Source organism: Dama dama, chromosome 16 (assembly GCF_033118175.1).
Source record: "Dama dama isolate Ldn47 chromosome 16, ASM3311817v1, whole genome shotgun sequence".
NCBI classification, from domain to species: domain Eukaryota; kingdom Metazoa; phylum Chordata; class Mammalia; order Artiodactyla; family Cervidae; genus Dama; species Dama dama.
Genome location: NC_083696.1, coordinates 29,986,865 through 30,006,722, shown reverse-complemented (window position 1 = coordinate 30,006,722; position 19,858 = coordinate 29,986,865). Strand labels below are relative to the sequence as shown.

General features: G+C 38.4%; 1 protein-coding gene across 1 annotated transcript in view; it reads left to right on the top strand.

Annotated features, from left to right (window-relative positions):
• Positions 1 to 201: 201 nt before the first annotated feature.
• The window catches only part of AOPEP (aminopeptidase O (putative)), a 393,408-nt gene continuing 373,751 nt past the window's right edge, over positions 202 to 19,858 (top strand). The window contains exon 1 of the mRNA XM_061163690.1: positions 202 to 296. The gene's annotated coding sequence lies outside the window, so the exon portion shown is untranslated. The remainder of the gene's footprint in view (positions 297 to 19,858) is intronic.

Below are 19,858 nucleotides of genomic sequence, written 5' to 3'. Positions count from 1 at the left end.
CCTGTATTCAAATAACTTTTTTTTTTTTTTGGAAGTGTCTATAAGATTTTGCAAGAGTAGTTGGGTGAGGGCAACCGCACACAACCCAAACCAAGCCTTTTTCTCGCCTTTCCATGCCCGAGGCAGCATCGCGCCTGCGCAGACTCTACTGCCCCACCCCTCTAATCAAGGGGGACGGGGCTAGCCAGACCTCTGCTTGGGCGCGCGAAGATGACATCACTCGGCGCGTGCCCGGGTAGCCTGTGGTAGCACCCAGTCTGAGGAAGTGGAGACCCGCGGGCAGGCGGCTGAGACAGGTAACCTGTTCGCTCCCTGTTGGGTCCCTGCCTTCATCTCCAACGGCACCGGGATGGCGGCGGGGCCGGCAGCGTCCCGTTTTGAAGGCGGCTGGGAGCCCGCCTCTGCCCTCATCTTTCTTAATCAGTGGGGTGCCCATTCCGTCTGTCCTCCCAGAATCCGGAGGCTGAACCCGTTCTGGGGACTGGCCTGAGCGTGCCACTTCTCTCCGCCTCCGCTCTCGGCGTGGCGATGGGCTCCGACGATCCTCTCTCCGGTGGCACAGACGTTTCCTCAGACTGCAGCTGCCACCGCCTTCCTCAGCTGTCTCCAGGCCCACCTCACCCGCTTCTCTCCGCTCCTACCCCCTATATAGGGCTTATCTCCAGTCTTGTTTACGGAGACAGAACGGCTTCCGATTCTGTTCATTTCCTCTTGCAGCGACACCCAGCCATCTCCCCTCGGATCCTTACTGAGAGCACCAAGTTTTGAGTTTTTGTGTCCCTTTAGAGCATTCGTTCACTGTCATTAAGGAGTTCTGTTCATTAAAGCATGTATAATATTTGTTGGGTAAGGGGGTGGCGCAGTAATGTGAAAATTTATTGCAGCAATAAATGATCTACATGGCATCCAATCAGCTGTCAAGATAGATGAAACAGCATTTCATTAAAATGCTCCTATCCCTGGTTTGTTTTTTTTTTTTTTTTTTTGGTTTTCAAGCAAAGATGACAGTTACCCTCACAAAGGTAGCTGTCAAAATAAATAAGCAACAGTACCTAACTGGAAATGTTTAGACTTCCCCCAAAATAATAGAATTTCGTATTTTTGATACGGAAATACAGGTTATTACAAAACCAACCAGAGTTGACATAGAGGAGAAACAGGAGTCCGACTTTTTTTTTGTCTCATTCATGGTTTGTTTTTGTATTTTCTTGTACTTTTAGTATGTCTAAATTTTTTGAATAGGGCATGTGGTACTTACTGTCTTTCTGAGACGCCTATGATGACTTGATAATTGGTAAGGATTAGTTTCTTATATTTGGGGAACAGGTAGAAAAAGGTTAGAGAATAATAGTAGTTGCTCATGTTGACCATCTGCTATATCACAGCGGCTGTGTTCAGCACTTTGCATGTGTTTTTTCCTGAGCTCACACAAGAACCTTGTGAGTTAGGAATTAGTATCCTCAACTTATACAAATGGAAATTTTGGCCCAGTTATGTGAAAATAACTTGCCAAAAATTAACAGTAACTATACTGGTGGAGACAAGCTTGAAGTTCAGGTCTATGGATGACTTGAAAGCCTGTACTTTAAAAAAAATTATAATTGTACTATGATAAAATTCTAGGCTTTTTACAATAATAATGCATAATTCTGTGAGCTTATTCACTCATCTATCCAAATGATTTGACATTTTCTAATATCTTTAGTATTAAGTTCTCATATACCTAGAATCAAAACCCCTGAAAAGTTTAATTTATTTGTGATCCCCATACATACACACACGCACACACACATACTTTTCTTTAAGAATGGGGTAATTGGCAAATAAGATTGCTGAGGATCTTTCTGTTTGGAACTCTTGCAGAATAAGTAATTTTGGACAGTTGAAATGTTTACCTCTTTAGAAATAAAAATCATACTGACTGTTTTTGGTGGAAAATTTTTGAATGCACTAAATAATTCTTTGCCTTCTTGAACAGTAAGTATGCTGAACATATTTTAACTTTGCCTTATGTCTCAGAGCAGTCATTATGAATTTCATTTATTGTTATGTTGTGATTTGGTGATTTTTGTTATAATTGGCCACTCAAACTACCTTGCATTTTGAGTTTTCCTATACTTTTTGTAGTCCATTCCTTAGGATCAGCAAGAAATTTTAAACCATAGCAATTAAAAATAAGGCCCCAGAAACCATACTTCCAGGATTCCAGTCCTTGCTGTGTCACTTACTAGTAGGACAGTGAGCCCAGACAAGATAGTTGACCTCCTCATTTGTAAAATGGGAATAATAAGAATACTTGTTGTCTGAGATTGTTGTTAGGGTAATATGAGTTAGTAGTACATATAAAGAGGTTATAGGACACCAGGCATACTGTAAGAGCCATATAAATGTTTGCTAATATTAGTCAGATTTTGGCCTTTGGTTCCTTGAATATTTTATTATAGTTCTCTGAAAAACATTTTTTTTTAAAAATTTAGGTATAGTAGATTTACAGTGTTGTGTTAGTTTTGAGTGTACAGCAAATGATTCAGTTATACATATATATACATATATATATATTCTTTTTCAGATTATTTTCTATTATAGATTATTACAAAACATTGAATATAGTTCCTTGTCCTTGTTTATTTGTTTTATATGTAGTAGTGTGTATTTGTTAATCTCAAACTCCTAATTTGTCCATCCCCCCACTTTCCTCTTTGGTAACCATAAATTTGTTTTCTGTGTCTGTGAGTCTATATCTGTTTTGTGAATAAGTTTATTTGTATTGTATTTTTAGTTTCCACTAATGATATTATATGGCATTGTCTTTCTCTGTCTGACCTATTTCACCTAGTATGGTAATACCTAGGACCATCCATATTACTGCAAATGGCATGATTTCATTCTTTTGTATGACTGAGTAATATTCCATTGTATGAATATATGTATATATACATGTATACACACACCATATCTTCTTTATCAATTCATCTGTTGATGAACCATTAGGTTGCTTTCGTATCTTGGGTATTGTAAGTGATGCTGCTGTGAACATCGGGGTTCTATATGTATCTTTTTAAATTAGAGTTTTTGCCCAGGAGTGGGATTGCAGGATCACATGGTAATTCTATTTTTAAGTTTTTAAGGGACCTCCATGCTGTTCTCCATAGTGGCTGCACCAATTTATATTCCCACAACAATGTAGGAGGGTTCCTTTTTCTCTGTACTCTTTCCAGCATTTATTATTTGTAGATATTTTAAAGATGGCCATTTTGACTGGCGTGAGGTGATACCTTATTGTAGTTTTGATTTGCGTTTCTCTATGGAACTTGTTCAAACTCATGTCCATTGAGTCGATGATGCCATCCAACCATTTCATCCTGTCTCCACCTCCTCCTCCTGCCTTCCATCTTTCCCAGCATCAAGGTCTTTTCCAGTGAGAAATACTATTCTTTGAATAGTATTTTTTTATTTTTCCAAACTTTAAACTTTTTCTTTTGTATTGGTGTATAGCCAGTTAACAATGTTGTGGTAGTTTCAGGTGAGCAGTGAAGGGACTCAACCGTACATATACATGTATCCATTCTCTCCCAAACCTCCTTCCCTTCCAGGCTGGTACATAACATTCCATGTGCTATGTAATATGTCCTTGTTGATTATCCATTTTGAATATAGTAGTGTGTATATGACCTACCCAAACTTCCTAACTGTCTCTTCCCCATGACAACCATAAGTTCGTTTTCTAAGTCTGTGAGTCTTTTTCTGTTTTATAAGTTCATTTGTATCATTTCTATTTAAATTCCATATATAAGGGATGTCATACCATATTTCTCCTTTTCTGTCTGGCTTACTTCACTCAGTCTGACACTCCCTAGGTCCCTCAATGTTGCTGCAAATAGCATTATTTCATTCTTTTTAATGGCTGAGTAATATTCAATCGTACATATGTACCACATCTTCTTTATCTGTTCTGTCAATGGACATTTAGTCTGCTTTCATGTCTTGGTTGTTGTAAACAGTGCTGCAGTGAAGATTGGGGTGCATGTATCCTTTAAAATAATGGAGTTTTAATTTCTGTTTGAAATTAAAGTATTTGGGAAATATTTCACAGGCGGAGGAACCTTGTATTCTATAGTCTGTGGGGTCACAAAGAGTCAGACACAACTGAGCCACTTCACTTTCGCTTTTAGTGTTTTGAAGTATGGTTTAATTTAAATAGTTTCTACTCTTGAATTGAATATCAGTTGATTTACACTTCCATTTATGGTGCCCTACACAGGTATACTATTGCACTCATGTTATCATGCTTCTTTTTGAATAAGTACATCCTTATAAAACCACCATTATGTATTGGTCTCATATAAGGTATCTCCTCAGTATAGTTCTTCTTGCACCTTTCAAGGAGCTATTAAAAAAAAACTGACTGTATCAACAAGGTGAAATAATGTTCCTTAAAAACTTTGCAAGGTATGTACCCATTTTCAGATGTGTGCTTTAAACCAAGACCAGCTAAGAGTTGATATTGCCTCCTTTGATGTCCATAGTTAGGAACTTGAACATAAATTATCTATCCTTTATTTTAATACTATTAAGGCTGCTAATCATTTTAAAACTTCTTGTTGAAAATATAGGCTATATTTTTTAAAGTTTTCTTAAAGATGGTTAAATGTACATAACATGAAATTTTTTAGTGTGCAGTTCATTGGCATTAAGCACATACAGAGTGTTGTTTAATTATCGTTGCTATCTATTTTCAGAAATTTTTATATTTCCAAACAGAAATTCTGTACTCGTTAAACAACAGCTCCTCATCCCCCTCACTTCCTACACCATCCTGCTCAGCTCCTGTTATTCTACTTTCTGTCTCTATGAATTTGCCTATTCTAGGTTCCTTACACAGGTGGAACCATACACCATTTTTCCTTTTGTGTCTGGATTGGTTCATTTGGCATGTTTGTAAGGTTTATCCAAGTTATAGCATATATCAGAATTTCATTCCTTTTATAGCTGAATAATATTCCATTGTATTACCTACCACATGCTGTACTTTTGATGCATATTGAATTTTGCTTCTTTAAAAGTTTTAAAAATTTTCAATCTTTTAATTTATTTTATTTTTAACTTATTTAAACTGAAAAAAACAAAAGCAAAAATAGGTCACCAGTTTCTCTCATCTCCCACCTTGGTTACTGATTGATTCCACATGTAAGAGATCAGACAGTATTTTTTTCTGTCTGACTTATTTCACCTAGCATAATGCCCTCATGGGTCATCCACACTGTCACAAAGGGCAGGATTTTGTTCTTTCTTATGATTGAATAATATTCCATTATGTGTATATACCATAATTTCTTTATCTGTTTATCCACTGATGGAAACTTAGGTTGCTTCCTTATCTTGGTTATTTTAAATAATGCTGCAGTGAACATGAGGGTGCTTATTCCCAGGTGGCATTAGTGGTAAAGAACCCACCTCCCAATACAGGAGACATAAGAGATTTGGGTTCAGTCCCTGGGTCAGGAAGATCCTGTGTAGGAGGGCTTGGCAACTCATTCCAATATTCTTGCCTGGAGAATCCCATGGACAGAGGAGCCTGACGGGCTACAGTCCATAGGGTCACAAAGAGTTGGACATGACTGAAGCAACTTAGCACATATCTTTTTGAGTTAGTATTTTTGTTTGTTTGGGTAAATACCCAGAAGTGGAATAGCTGGATCTTATGGTAGTTTTATTATTTTTAATTTTTTGAGTAATCTCTATCCTATTTCCCATAGTGACTGGACCAGTTCTCACTAATAGTGCACAGGGGTTCCCTTTTCTCTACATCCTTGCACACATTTGATATTTTTAGCCTTTTTGAAAATAGGCATTCTGATAGGTGTGAGATGATATCTCAGTGTGGTTTTGATTGGCATTTCCCTGATAATTAGTGATATAAAGCACCTGATAATTAGTGATATCAAGTACCTGTTGGCCATCTGTATATCTTCTTTAGACAAATGGCTATTCAGATGCTCTATCCATTTTTCAATTGGATTTTGTTGTTACTGAGCTGTATGAATCCTCTATATATTTTGGATATCAGCCTTTTATCAGGTATATGATTTGCAATTATCTTCTCCCATTCGGTAGGTTGCCTTTTCATTTTGTTGATGGTTTCTTCACTTTGCAGAAACTTCTTAGTTTCATGTGCTCCAGATTGTTTATTTTTGCTTCTGTTGCTTTTGCTTTTGGTGTCAGATGCAAAAACTTGTAACAAAGACTGATGTCAAGGAGCTTTGTTCATTCATTCATTCGTTCATGTTAGTTGCTCAGTTGTGTCTGATTCTTTGTGACCCCGTACACTGTAGCCCGCCAGGCTCTTCTGTCCATGGGATTCTCCAAGCAAGAATACTGGAGTGGGTTGCCATGCCCTTCTGCAGGGGAACTTCCCGACCCAGGAATTGAACCCGTGTCTCCCACATTGCATGCAGATTCTTTACCATCTGAGCCACTAGGGAAGCCCCTGTCAAGGAGTTTATCACCTATATATTCTTTAGGAGTTTTATGACTTCAGATCTTATATTCAAGTCTCTAATCTGTCTTGAGTTGATTTTGTAGATGTAAAATAGTGGTGAAGTTTCATTCTTTTGTATGTGGTCGTCCAATTTTCCCAACACCATTTGTTGAAGAAATTTTCTTTTCCTCATTGTATATTCTTGGCTCCTCTGTCTCCCATCCAAGTACTAACCAGGCCTGACCCTGCTTAGCTTCTGAGATCAGATGAGATCTGGCGCATTCAGAGTGGTATGGCCGTAGACACCTTTGTCATAAATTAATTAACCATACCTGCATGGGTTTATTTTTAGGTTCTCTATTCTGTTCAGTTGATTATGTGTCTGTTTTGTGTGTATGTGTGTGTGTGAATTATGCCTCTTTATACCTCTCATTTCCTGTGGTATGAACTTAACACTTGATAATTTGATTTGATTATGAGTTCCTCGAGGATCAGGATTGGCGATATCAACTGAAATAACATTGTTATTGAACTTTGAACAAAATTCTTTGTGACAGTGTTAAACTGGAGCTTGAGTATACATTATGTTGTTGCTGTTCAGTCGCCAAGTCGTGTCCTACTCTTTGTGACCCCATGAACTGCAGCACTCCAGGCTTCCCTATCCTTCTCTTTCTCCCAGTGTTTGCTCATACTCATGAGTTGGTGATGCCATCTAATCATCTCACCCTCTGTCTCCCCTTTCTCCTCCTGCCTTCAGTCTTCCCCAGCATCAGGGTCTTTTCCAATGAGTTGGTTCTTTCTATCAGGTGGCCGAAGTATCAGAGCTTCAGCTTCAGCATCAGTCCTTCCAATGAATATTCAGGGTTGATTTCCTTGAGGATTGACTGGTTTGATCTCCTTGCAGTCCAAAGGACTCTCAAGAGCCTTTTATAAGAGTATACATTATAGTGTTGTTTTTCTTCTCACCTAATATTTAGTCAAAAATAGTAAGGAAAATATTGATCATAACTTGCTTAGTATTTCTATAGTGTCTATAGTATGCCAGGCATTGTTTCAAGCACTTTGCTTATGAAGTAGGTACTATCATTGTTCTGTTTTGCCAAAGAAGAAACTGAGGCACAGAGAAATTAAATGAATTGTTAAAATTACAAGGCTGTTAGGTGGTGAAGTTTGCTCTAGAGTTGCTCTATCCTAAATTTTGAGCTGACCAACCATTAAGTCATTATCAACTTTGCAGTGTAAATTGTTTTGCCTACCACACTCTTTCTCTACCTTCATCTTTTATATAATCTTTAAAACAGAACATTACTTTTGAGCTTAGTAGGAAATGGAAGAGCAACTGAACCCAAACTGTCAACTGTCAAAAGGTTAACAGGTGCTTCTCATTTGAATGGGGTGATAGCATTTTAATGAAATTTAGACTGCATTTTCACAGCTTAGTTTGTATTATCTTTTTCTAAGAGCCTTGTCTTTGAAAAGCAGATCCTAAAACTTTTTATGATCTCATATTGCATATATATTGTGTTGGTGTTTGACTTTAGATATTGTACAATTCCCACACTGCTGTACTATGGGTAAAGAGAGCTTTATATTCATAATGTTGTTATTGACTGTCACAGTGGTTTATAGTGCATTCATTTTATTGCTAACTCATTACTCTGTGTTGCTTGATTCCTGAAGAAATTATTTTGAGATAGCATTTTTCTGTATATAATCAGTTCCATTATACTTTTTTTCTTGGCTTTTGCTTACATTTTATTTCTTTGACACTTGGAATTGAAGGTTTTGGTTTTCTTTTTATCCTTTAATTTAGTCAGGATATGCTTGATATATTTTGGCATCAAAGAGGACAAAGTAGCCTGTTTCTTTTGGCACCAATAATATCTTGCATATGTAGCAAGTATGGTGCATATTTGGAGGTAGGAACTGTCTGAGTACTGTCTGGTAGAAATAGAATTGTAGAATGAATGCTCAGGGCACAAAGGTCCTTAGATATATCTTTTTTACCCCTTTATTCAGCAGTTGGGAATCTGAAGCCTGAGATGATTGAATGATTTCCCTGTATTTATACAGTAATAGGGCTTTCCCAATGGCTCAGTGATAAAGAAGCTACCTGCAATGCAGGAGACACAGTTTCGATCCTTGGGTTGGGAAGATCCCCTGGAGGAGGGCATGGCAACCCACTCTAGTATTCTTGCCTAGAGAATTTACATGGACAGAGGAACCTGGTGGCTACAGTCCATAGGGATGCAAAGAATCAGACATGACTGAAGCTACTTAGCCACACACACGTGCATACAGTATTAGAATCCATTTTTAAACTGTTTTCTTTTTTCTAACTTAACACTGATAAGTGTTCTGTGTTCTTTTGAATCATACCTCATTGTATTTGTGTAATATTCTTACTTGTAAAAGAAAGAAAAGTGAAAGAAAGTGAAAGTTGCTCAGTCATGTCCGACTGTTTGCAACCCCATTGACTATACAGTCCATGGAATTCTGCAGGCCAGAATACTGGAGTCGGTAGCTGTTCCCTTCTCCAGGGGATCTTCCTAACTCAGAGATCGAACCCAGGTCTCCCGCATTGCAGGTGGATTCTTTACCAGCTGAGCCAAGGCACTCCCCAGTGTTTTACTCATATACCCTTAATTATGACTTTTCTTTTAATAATATGTCTGGGTGAGAGATAATGACCTGAATTGGACAGGCTGCAGAGTATGAACTAACATGATGGATCCAAGAGATACTTAGATTAAATTGATAGAACTTTGCAATTGTTTATGTGTAGGTGAGAGTAAGAAATCTAGGGTGACCTCTAGGATTCTAGGGTGGGTAACCGAGTAGATGGTGATGTCATTCACTAAGAAAACTGAGAGAAAATCAGGGCTGGATGTATGACTTGAAGTTACTAGAGCATGCATTGCACAAATGAGAAAGATGGAAGCCAGAACTACAGGACATACCAACTTCTAGGAGGTGGGAAAAGGAAAGACCACAGAGGAGAGAGTGGTATTGCAAACACCAAAACAGGAGGACATTTTAAGGAGGGTGTGGTAATTTGTGTTAACGCTCCAAAATTAAGGGCTGAAAGAACCCGCTGAAATTGATACAGGAAGTCGTTTGTCTCCACTGTGGAGTTTGGTGGCATGGTAGGAATGTAAGCAGGGAGTAGTAGACTGAAAGGGAGATAGAATAATAGGGACAGGACTGAAGCCAGTTCTTTTAAGGAATTTAGCTGTGAGAAGAGAGAGATATGGAAGGAAAAGTGTTTGTTTATTTGTACTCCCCCCCCCCCCAAGAAAGGATAGAAATAATCACTTATTTATCAAGTGAAAGGGCTGGGAAAGAGGATGGAGTTGAGGTAGATGATTTAGGGAGTTAGGTAATTGTTGTAGTAGGGTTAAGGAGGAGACATGGTATCCAGTGTTTGCTGGAACAGGATGGACACTTCTTCCATTTTCCTAAGAGAATGGGGAGAAGGATAGGGATAGATGTAAATAATTCCCCCATAGGGTGGGGAAGAAATATGTGGAAGTTCTTGTCTGTTGTTGTTCAGTTGCTCAGTCATGTCCAACTGTTTGTGACCCAATACTGCAGCATGCCAGGTTTCCCCGTCCTTCACTGTCTCCCAGAGTTTCCTCAAACTAGTGTCTGTTGAGTCAACGATGCCATTCAGCCACCGCATCCTCTGTCACCCACTTCTCTTCCTGCCCTCAATCTTTCCTAGTATCAGGGTCTTTTCCAGTGAGTCGGCTCTTCACATCAGGTGGCCAAAGTATCGGAGCTTCAGCATCAGTGCTTCCAATGAATATTCAGGGTTGATTTCCTTTAGGAATGAGTGGTTTGTTCGAGAGTCTCAAGAGTCTTGAGGGTTTCTCAAGAGTCTTCTCTAGCACCACAGTTCGAAAGCCTCAGTTCTTCAGTGCTCAGCCTTTTTTAGTGTCCAACTCTCACATCCATACATGCCTACTGGAAAAACAATAGCTCTGACTATATGGAACTTGGTTGACAAAGTGATGTCTCCATTTTTTAGTACTCTGTCTAGGTTTGTCATAGCTTTTCTTCCAAGGAGCAAGCATCTTTTGATTTCGTGGCGGTAGTCACCATCTGCAGTGATTTTGGAGCCCAAGAAAATAGAGTCTGTCACTATTTCCATTGTTTCCCCATCTATTTGCCATGAAGTGATGGGACCAGATGCCATGATCTTAGTTTTTTGAATGAGATTTGAATGAAGTTTTTTGCCGTGATCTTAGTTTTTTGAATGAGTTTTAAGCCAGCTTTGTCACTCTCCTCTTTCACTTTCAGTGAGAGGCTCTTTAGTTCCTCTTCACTTTCTGTTGTAAGGGTGGTATCATCTGCATATCTGAGGTTATTAATATATTTCCTGGCAATCTTGATTCCAGCTTGAGCTTCATCTAGCCCTGCATATCGCATGATGTACTCTGCATATAAATTAAATAAGCAGGGTGACAGTATACAGCCTAGACATACTCCTTTCCCAATTTGGAACCAGTTCATTGTTCCATGTCTGGTTCTAACTGTTGCTTCTTGACCAGTGTACAGGTTCCTTAGGCCTATCTCTTTAAGAATATTCCACAGGTTGGTGATCCATACAAAGGCTTTAGCATAGTCAACGAAGCAGTAGATGGTTTTTTTTTTTTAATTCCCTTGCTTTTTCTATGATTCAGTGGTTTTTGGCAATTTGATCTCTGGTTTCTCTGCCTTTTCTAAATCCAGTTTGTACATCAGGAAGTTCTTGGTTCAGGTACTGTTGAAGCCTAGCTTGAAGCCTAGCTTTTGAGCATTACCTTGCTACCATGTGAAATGAGTGCAATTGTGTGGTAGTTTGACCATTCTTTGGCACTTCCTTCTTTGGGATTGGAATGAAAACTGACTTTTTGCAGTTCTGTGGCCACCGCTGAGTTTTCCAAATTCGCTGACGTATTGAGTGCAGCACTTTAGCAGCAGCATCTTTTAGGATTTGTAATAGCTCAGCTGGAATTCCATCACCTCCACTAACTTTGTTTGTAGGAATGCTTCCTAAGGCCCACTTGACTTCACACCCCAGGATGTCTGGCTCTAGGTGAGTGATCACACCATTTTGATTATCTGGGTCATTAAGATATTCTTTGTATAGTTCTATGTATTCTTGCCACCTCTTCTTAATATCTTCTGCTTCTGTTAGGTCCATACTGTTTCTGTCCTTTATTGTGCCCATCTTTGCGTGGCATGTTCCCTTGGTATCTCTAATTTTCTTGCAAAGATCTCTTGTCTTCCCCATTCTATTGTTTTTCTCTATTTCTTTCACTGAGGAAGGCTATCTTATCTCTCCTTGCTATTCTTTGGAACTCTGCATTCAGATGGGTGTATCTTTCCTTTCCTCCTTTGTTTTTCATTTTCCTTAGTGAAACAGCTGAAGTTGTTGATATTGAGTGTTTGATTTGGAGGAGAATGAGGGATTGATGGGACAGATAGAGTTTAAAATAGTCATAGAAGGAAAAAAGTGAGTAAAGAGGTAACTAGGGAGAGATAAGAAGGACTGCCTTCCTGCTAATGCTGAGCATTTTGCTGAGGTTGAATCTCAATACATAGTGTCAGCTACTTTTAAGATTATGTAACATGTTTGTTTGTTTTGCTTTTGTTGAGCACAGTGCACCAAGTTTAGAAGTAGAAAATTTTGAGAATTTAATTGGTTGAGGGTTATGTTTTTATAAAACAAGTGTGTCAGAAGGATGAAAAGGCAAGAGAATTGAGGTTAAAATGTTCTAAGAGTGATTGAGGAAATGGACCAGTTATCTAAAGAGGACCACAGAGCAGGGATTCTCAACTTGAGAAACATAATTTTCTGTTGTAGGGGCTGTCTTGTGCATTGTGGGATGGTCAGCATCCCTGACATCTACTTACTAGATGCCAGTAACAGCCCCCTGCAGTTGTGACAACTAAAAGTGTCTCCAAACATTGTCAGTTGCCCTCCAAGGGGCAAAATCACCTCCATTTAGAACCACTACCTTACAGTCAGAGGAGCAGATGGATTGGAAATACTCAGAAGGCTGAGGGACTGACTTTGCTGACAAAGGTCTGTCTAGTCAAAGCTATGGTTTTTTCCATTAGTCATGTATGGATGTCAGAGTTGGACCATAAAAACAGCTGTGCGCTGAAGAGTTGATGCTTTTGAACTGTGGTGTTGGAGAAGACTCTTGAGAGTCCCTTGGACTGCAAGGAGATCCAACAAGTCCATCCTAAAGGAAATCAGTCCTGGGTATTCATTGGAAGGACTGAAGTTGAAGCTGAAACGCCAATACTTTGGCCACCTGATGTGAAGAACTGACTCATTTGAAAAGACCCTGATGTTGAGAAAAATTGAAGGCAGCAGGAAAAGGGGATGACAGAGCATGAGATGGTTGGATGGCATCACTGACTTGATGGACATGAGTTTGAGCAGGCTTTGGGAGTTAGTGATGGACAGGGAGGCCTGGTGTGCTGCAGTCCATGGCGTCACAGAGAGTTGGACATGACTGAGTGACTGAACTGAACTTAACTGAGGGACTGAGGTCTCAATGCAATAAGTAAAAGAATTGGCAAGTAAGGTAGAGAAAGAGTAGGGAGAATAGGAGGTCATGTTTTGAGATAAAATTATGGAAATTATATATTTCAGAGATAGAGCTATTCCAAATAATAAAAATTTCAAGAATGGACTATTGGTTTGCTGAGTGCAGTGAAGGTGAAGATTGTTGGCACTGAGTAGGTAATTTTGGGAGAGAGAACGTAGTCAGAGCAGGTTGGAAAAGCAGCCATAAGACAGCCTGAGAGTTTCTGAAATAAGATCAGAATTAAGATTTTCTAGATGTTTGTTTTCTTACTCTATCCAATAAATGTTACTCAAGTCTTTTTCTAACATTGTCAGTTTCCTGACCTTGTACCTCCATGCTGCAGTGCTTTAAAAAGTCACTGAGGGGGAAACTTCTGTGGTGGCCCAGTGGTTTAGAATCCACCTGCCAAAGTGGGGGCCACAGATTCTATCCCTCGTCTGGGAGCTAAGATTCCACATGCCAAGGGGCAACTAAGCCCATGTGCCACAACAACTGAGCCCCTGTGCTGCAGTTACTGAAGCTCACGTGCCCTGAGCCTGCGCTCTGAAACAAGAGAAGCCACTGCAGTGAGAGGCCTGCATACCACAAACTAGAGAGAAGCTCCCACTCTCCACGAGTAGAAAAAGCTCATAGGCAGCACTGAAGTCCCTGTGTGGTGCAACCAAGATCCAGCACAGCCATAATAAATAAATAAATAAGTCATGGCCACCTGATGTAAAGAGCTGACTCATTGGGAAAGACCCTGATGCTGGGAAAGGTTGAGGGCAGGAGAAGAGGATGACAGAGGATGAGATGGTTGGATGGCATCACTGACTCTATGGACATGGGTTTGAGTAAACTCTGGGAGTTGGTGATGGACAGGGAGGCCTGGCGTGCTGCGGTTCATGGTGTTGCAAAGAGTCGGACATGACTGAGCGACTGAACTGAACTGAACTGAACTTATGGTGTACTTCCCTGACAGTCCAGTGGTTAAGACATCACTTTCCAATGCAAGGGGTGTGGGTTCAATTCCTGGCCAGGGAGCTAAGATCCCCACATGGCTTGTGGTCAAAAAAAAACCAAAACAAAACAGAAAACAGAAACAATATTTTAACAAATTCAATAAAGACTTTAAAAATGATCCACATAAAAATAATCTTTAAAAATAAATGAATAAAATAAAAAGTCATGGAATTCATCCAGCTTATTTATTTTTGCAGTGTTTTTTAGATGAGTAGTTCCTTTTTGTTTGTTTTTCAGTATTTCCCGATCTGATTTTGTGATCATTTACCTCTAAGTATACCACTTTTCAAACAGCTCTTGGTTCTGTGCTATGTGACTGAATTTCAGGACATTTCTTTTGTGTTTGAACATCTCAGTCTTTGTCTGAAGTAATGTCAACTTATCCTTAAATCTTGCAGCCTCTTAGAAGTGTTCTTTTCCCCTTTCTTCTCCCACTTGCTCTTTATTGTTTCATGTTTATTTAGAACATATAATTATGTATCTATAATATTGATTGAGAGGTAATTACAGTGGTCTCAGTAAGCAAAATAAAAATTCCTAATAGAATATGCCTTCAAATATGCTTTTTTTCTGTTTGATAAATCCAGACCTCAGTGGAATTTGTATTTTTGCCTTAGGCTTTCTTATTGTAAGTGTTGTCATTGCAAAATAAGAAGTAAGTAGGTGACATTAAAAGCCTTGACCTTTTGATTGGAATATTTAGTCCATTTACATTTCAAGTATTTTTTAATTAAAGTATAGTTAATTTGCAATGCTATGTTTATTTCAAGTATACAACAAAGTGATTCTTTTTATGACTAGTATTTTATATATATATATATATATATATACACACACACACATACACAGACACACACACACATACACACACACACCTGCATATACCACATCTTCTTTATCTGTTTATCTACCAATGGACATTTATGCTACTTCCATATCTTGACTGTTGTAAATAGTGCTACTGTGAGTCTTTGGGTGCACATATCTTTTCAAATGAGAGTTTTCTTGAAATATATGCCCAGGAATGGGATTGCTGGATCATATGGTAGGTCTATTTTTAATTTTTAAGGAACCTCCTTACTCTCCATAGTGGCTGTACATTTTACATTTCCTCTAGCAGTGTAGGAGGGTTCTCTTTTCTCCACACACTCTGTAGCATTTATTATTTTTAGACTTTTTAAAATGATGGCCATTCTGACTAATGTGAGATGATACCTCATTGTAGTTTTGATTTGCATTTTTCTAATAATGAGCATCTTTTCACATGCCTGTTGGCTATCTGTATGTCTTCTTTGGAGAAATGTCTATTTAGGTTTTCTACTCATTGTTTGATTGGGTGTTTGATATTACACTGTATGGGCTGTTCATATATTTTGGAAATTAATCCCTTATTGGGATTCCCTGGTGGCTCAGATGGTAAAGAGTCTGCCTGCAATGTGGGAGACCCAGGTTCAGTCCCTGGGTTGGGAAGATCCCCTGGAAAAGGAAATAGCAACCCACTCCAGCATTCTTGCCTGGAAAATCTCATGGATGGAGGAGCCTGGTGGGCTACAGTCCATAGGGTTGCAAAGAGTCAGACATGACTTCACTTCAGTCCCTTTTTGGTAGCATTATTTGCAAATATTTCCCCCCAATTTGTAAGTTATCTTTTTGGTATGTTTATGGTTTTCTTTGCAGTGCAAAAGCTTTTTAGTTTAATTAGGCCCCATTTGTTTAATTTTGTTTTTATTTCCATTATGCTAGGAGATGGACCCAAAAATTATGGCTGGAATTTGTCAAAAAAATGTTCTACCTGTGTTTTCCTCTAGGATTTTATAATATCTGGTTTTACATTTAGGTCTTTAATCCATTTTGAGTTTATTTTTGTGTATGGTGCTGAAGAATGTTCTAATTTCATTCTTTTTCATGTAGCTGCCCTGTTTCCTCAGCATCACTTATTGAAGAGACTGCCTTTTCTCCATTTATATTCTAGTCTCCTTTGGTGTAGATTAATTGACCCTAAGTGTGTGGGTTTATTTCTGGGATTTCTGTTCTGTTCCATTGGCATATGTGTCTGTTTTTGTGCCAGTATCATTCTGTTTTGAATACTGTAGCTTTGTAGTATAATCTGAAGTGTGATTCCTCCAGCTCCGTTCTCTTTTCTCAAGATTGTTTTGGCTATTCGGGGTATTTTGTATTTCCATATAAGTGTAAAAATTTTTTGTTCTTGTTCTGTGAAAAATGCCATTCGTAATTTAACAAGGATTGCATTAAACCTGTAAATCGCCTTGGATAGTATGGTCATTTTAACAGTATTGATTCTTCCAATCCAAGAACATGGTATATCTTTCCATGTTTGTGTCATCTTCAGTTTCTTTCCTCACCATCTATAGTTTTCAGAGTACAAGTTTTTTGTCTCCCTAAGGAGATTTATTTCTAGGTATCTTATTCCTTTTGATGTAATAGTAAATAGGATTGTTTACGTAGTTTCTCTTTCTGATAGTTGTTAGTATACAGAAATGTAACAGATTTCTGTATGTTAATTTTATATCCTGCAACTTTACCAAATTCATAGATGAGCTCTAGTAGTTTCCTGGTGGTATCTTTAGGATTTTCTGTGAATAGTATCATGTCATCTGCAAGCAGTAACAATTTTACTTCTTCTTTTTCAATTTGGATTCCTTTTGTTTCTTTTCCTTTTCCAATTGCTGTGACTAGGACTTTTAATACTATGTTGAATAAAAGTGGGGTGAGTGGGCATCCTTGTCTTGTTCCTGATCTTAGAGGAAACGCTTTCAGCTTTTCACTGTTGAGTATCATGTTATCTGTGGGTTTGTCATATATGGCGTTTATTATGTTGAAGTATGTTCCCTCTATGCCCAACTTTCTGAAGTTTTTATTATAAATGATATTTGATCTTATCAAAAGCTTTTTCTGCATCTATTGAGATGATCATATAGTTTTTACTTTTCAATTTGTTAAAATGGTATTATGTTGATTAATTTGCAAATATTAAAAAAAATCCTTGCATCTGAGATAAATCCCACTTGGTCATAGTGTATGATCCTTTTAATGTATTTATTGTTGGAGTCAGTTTGCTAGTATTTTGTTGAGGGTTTTTGATAATTGAACAGTTATCAATAGATATGTACTTATTGGTATTTTGTTAATTATTTTCTTTTTGCTTTTGTAGTTTTGTTGTTATTGTTCATTTCTTCTGTTGTCTTCTTTTGTGATTTTATGACTATTATTAGTGTTATATTTGGATTCTTGTTCCTTTTTTGTGTATATATTCATTAGAGGTTTTTGGTTTGTGATTAACATAAGGTTCCTATATAACGACACATATATCTATGTCTATGTCTATATCTTTATCTATATATATATATTTGTTGATGATCTCTTAAATTTAAATGTGTTTTAACCATCCTACATTTTTGCTCATTCCCCCGACCAAGTTTAATGTTTTTGATGTTACATTTTTATATTTTTTGTTTCATATATTTCTTAACTACTTGTTGTGAATATAGGTGATTTTACTACTTTTGTCTTTTAACCTTCCTACTAGCTTTATATGTAGTCTATTTACTACTTTTGCTGTATGTTTCCCTTTACTCATGAGATTTTCTCTTTTATAATTTGTGATCATATTTCTAGTTGTGGCCTTTTCTTTTCCACTTAGAAAAGACCCTATAACTTTTCTTGTAAATCTGCTTTAGTGGTACTGAACTCTTCCAGCTTTTTTGTATCTGTAAAACTCTCTCCTTCAAATCTGAATGATTACCTTGCCGGGTAGAGTATTCTTGGTTTTAGTTTTTTCCCCTTTCATCACTTTGAATGTACCTTGCCACTCTCTTCTGGCCTAGGAAAGTTTCTTCTGAAAAGTCAGCTGATAGTCTTATAGGAGCTTCCTTGTACATAAGTAGTTGCTTTTTTTTTATTGCTGCTTTTAAAATTCTCTCTTTAATTTTTGCCATTGTATGTATAATGGACCTCTTTGGGTTTATCTGGTTTAAGATGCTCGTCTGTTTCTTTCCGTAGGTTAGGGAAGTTTTCAGCTATTACTTCTTCAAATAAGTTCTCTGCTGATTTCTCTCTTTTTCTTCTGGAACCTTACAATATGAATGTTAGTTTGCTTGACATTTTCCCAGTGGTCAGTTAAACTGTCCTCATTTTTAAAATTCTTTTTTCTGTTCAGCATGGTTCATTTTCACTACTCTGTCTTCTAGATTGCTAATCCATTTCTCTATCATCTAATCTGTTGTTGATTCCTAATGTATTTTTTATTGTTGTATTCTTCAGCTTTGTTTGGTTCTTTCTTTTATTTTCTAACTCTGTTGAAATTCTCACAGTGTTCATCCATTCTTCTCCTGACCTCATTGAGCACCTTTACGATCATTACCTTGAACTCATTTTGGGTAGATTGCTTATCTCCACTTTTTTCCCTCAGGTTATGTCTTATTTCTTTACTTGGAACACATGTTTGTCACCTTATTTTGCCCAATTCTGTTGTTTATTTCTATGTATTAGATAGTTCAGTTATGTCTCCTGATCTTGGGGAAGTGGCCTCAATGTAGGAGACATCCTATGGGATCCAGAAGTGCACTCCCCTCTGGTTACCAGAGCTGTGTGCTCTAGGGGTGCCCCATGTGAGCTCTGCATGCCCTTCTGCTGTGGTGAGGCAGACCGCTATGAGCAGGGGGGTAGGCACATCCACCTCCTGTGGTGGCTGCAGGTCTGCTGGAGGCTGGGTAGGCTTCTGATGTGGTTGGCTGCTCAGAGGTTGGGGGGCGGTGGTGTGAGTCTGCTGCTGACCTGCTAGGGAGCAGGACCAGGTCGCCATGTGGCTATCCCCATGGCAGGGGGATGTGGTACAAATTATTTTTCATGGAAGCTGATCTATTTGATATGTTTGGTTGCCCAAGAAGTTCCTTCAGGTTTACCTGTAAGCATTTATGGAAAACCCTGAATGAACTTTTTGGCCAACCCAAAGTATAAAAATCACTTTCTAGCAAGGAATAGCCTATAATAGTTAAATCCTCTGCTGGTCATTAACAATATTTTATGACCTTATTTCCATACTTAAGTGTGGGAATTTCTAAGATTAATTACCTCAATAATAATCGTTGACTTTCTTGGTGGTCCAGTGATTAAGAATCTGCCTGCCAATGCATGGGACATGGGTTCAATCCCTGCTCTGGGAAGATCCTGCATGCCCATTTGCCACAGCTACTGAAGCCTGCATGTGCTAGGGCCCTTTGAGCCACAGCTGCTGAGGCTGTGTGCCGCAACTGCTGAGGCTGTGTGCCTAGAGCCTGTGCTCTGCAGCAGAAGCCAGCATGATGAGAAGCCTGCGTACGATGAAGCGTTGCCCCTGTTCACTGCAATGAGAGAAAAGCCTGCACGCAGCAACAAAGACCCAGCATAGCCAAAAAACAAAGGAAAAGAATGGTAACCAGTTGTTCTTCATATCATATGGATCTGATTTGTTTTGGTGTTTAGGATCTAGTACCTCAAAGGAAAAATGGGTTGCTTTCTCCAAGCCATGAAAATGGATGTTATGCTAAATACAAGAGCATGCCAGAAGACAACAGTTTGTCAAAGAAGTTGGTGGTAAAAAAGCAGCAACATTACATCCATCAGTTACTCTCTAGTGGCAGATTACATTAAACCATTTGTGTGCTCAGTTTGCACCCATATTCAGTACTTGGAAAAATCTAAGATACTTCATTGGTTACACTGGAGCAACTTGATCTCTGAGGATTTAGACTCTTATTTATAGGAAATCTCTTTGATTCAGAGCATTGGCTTA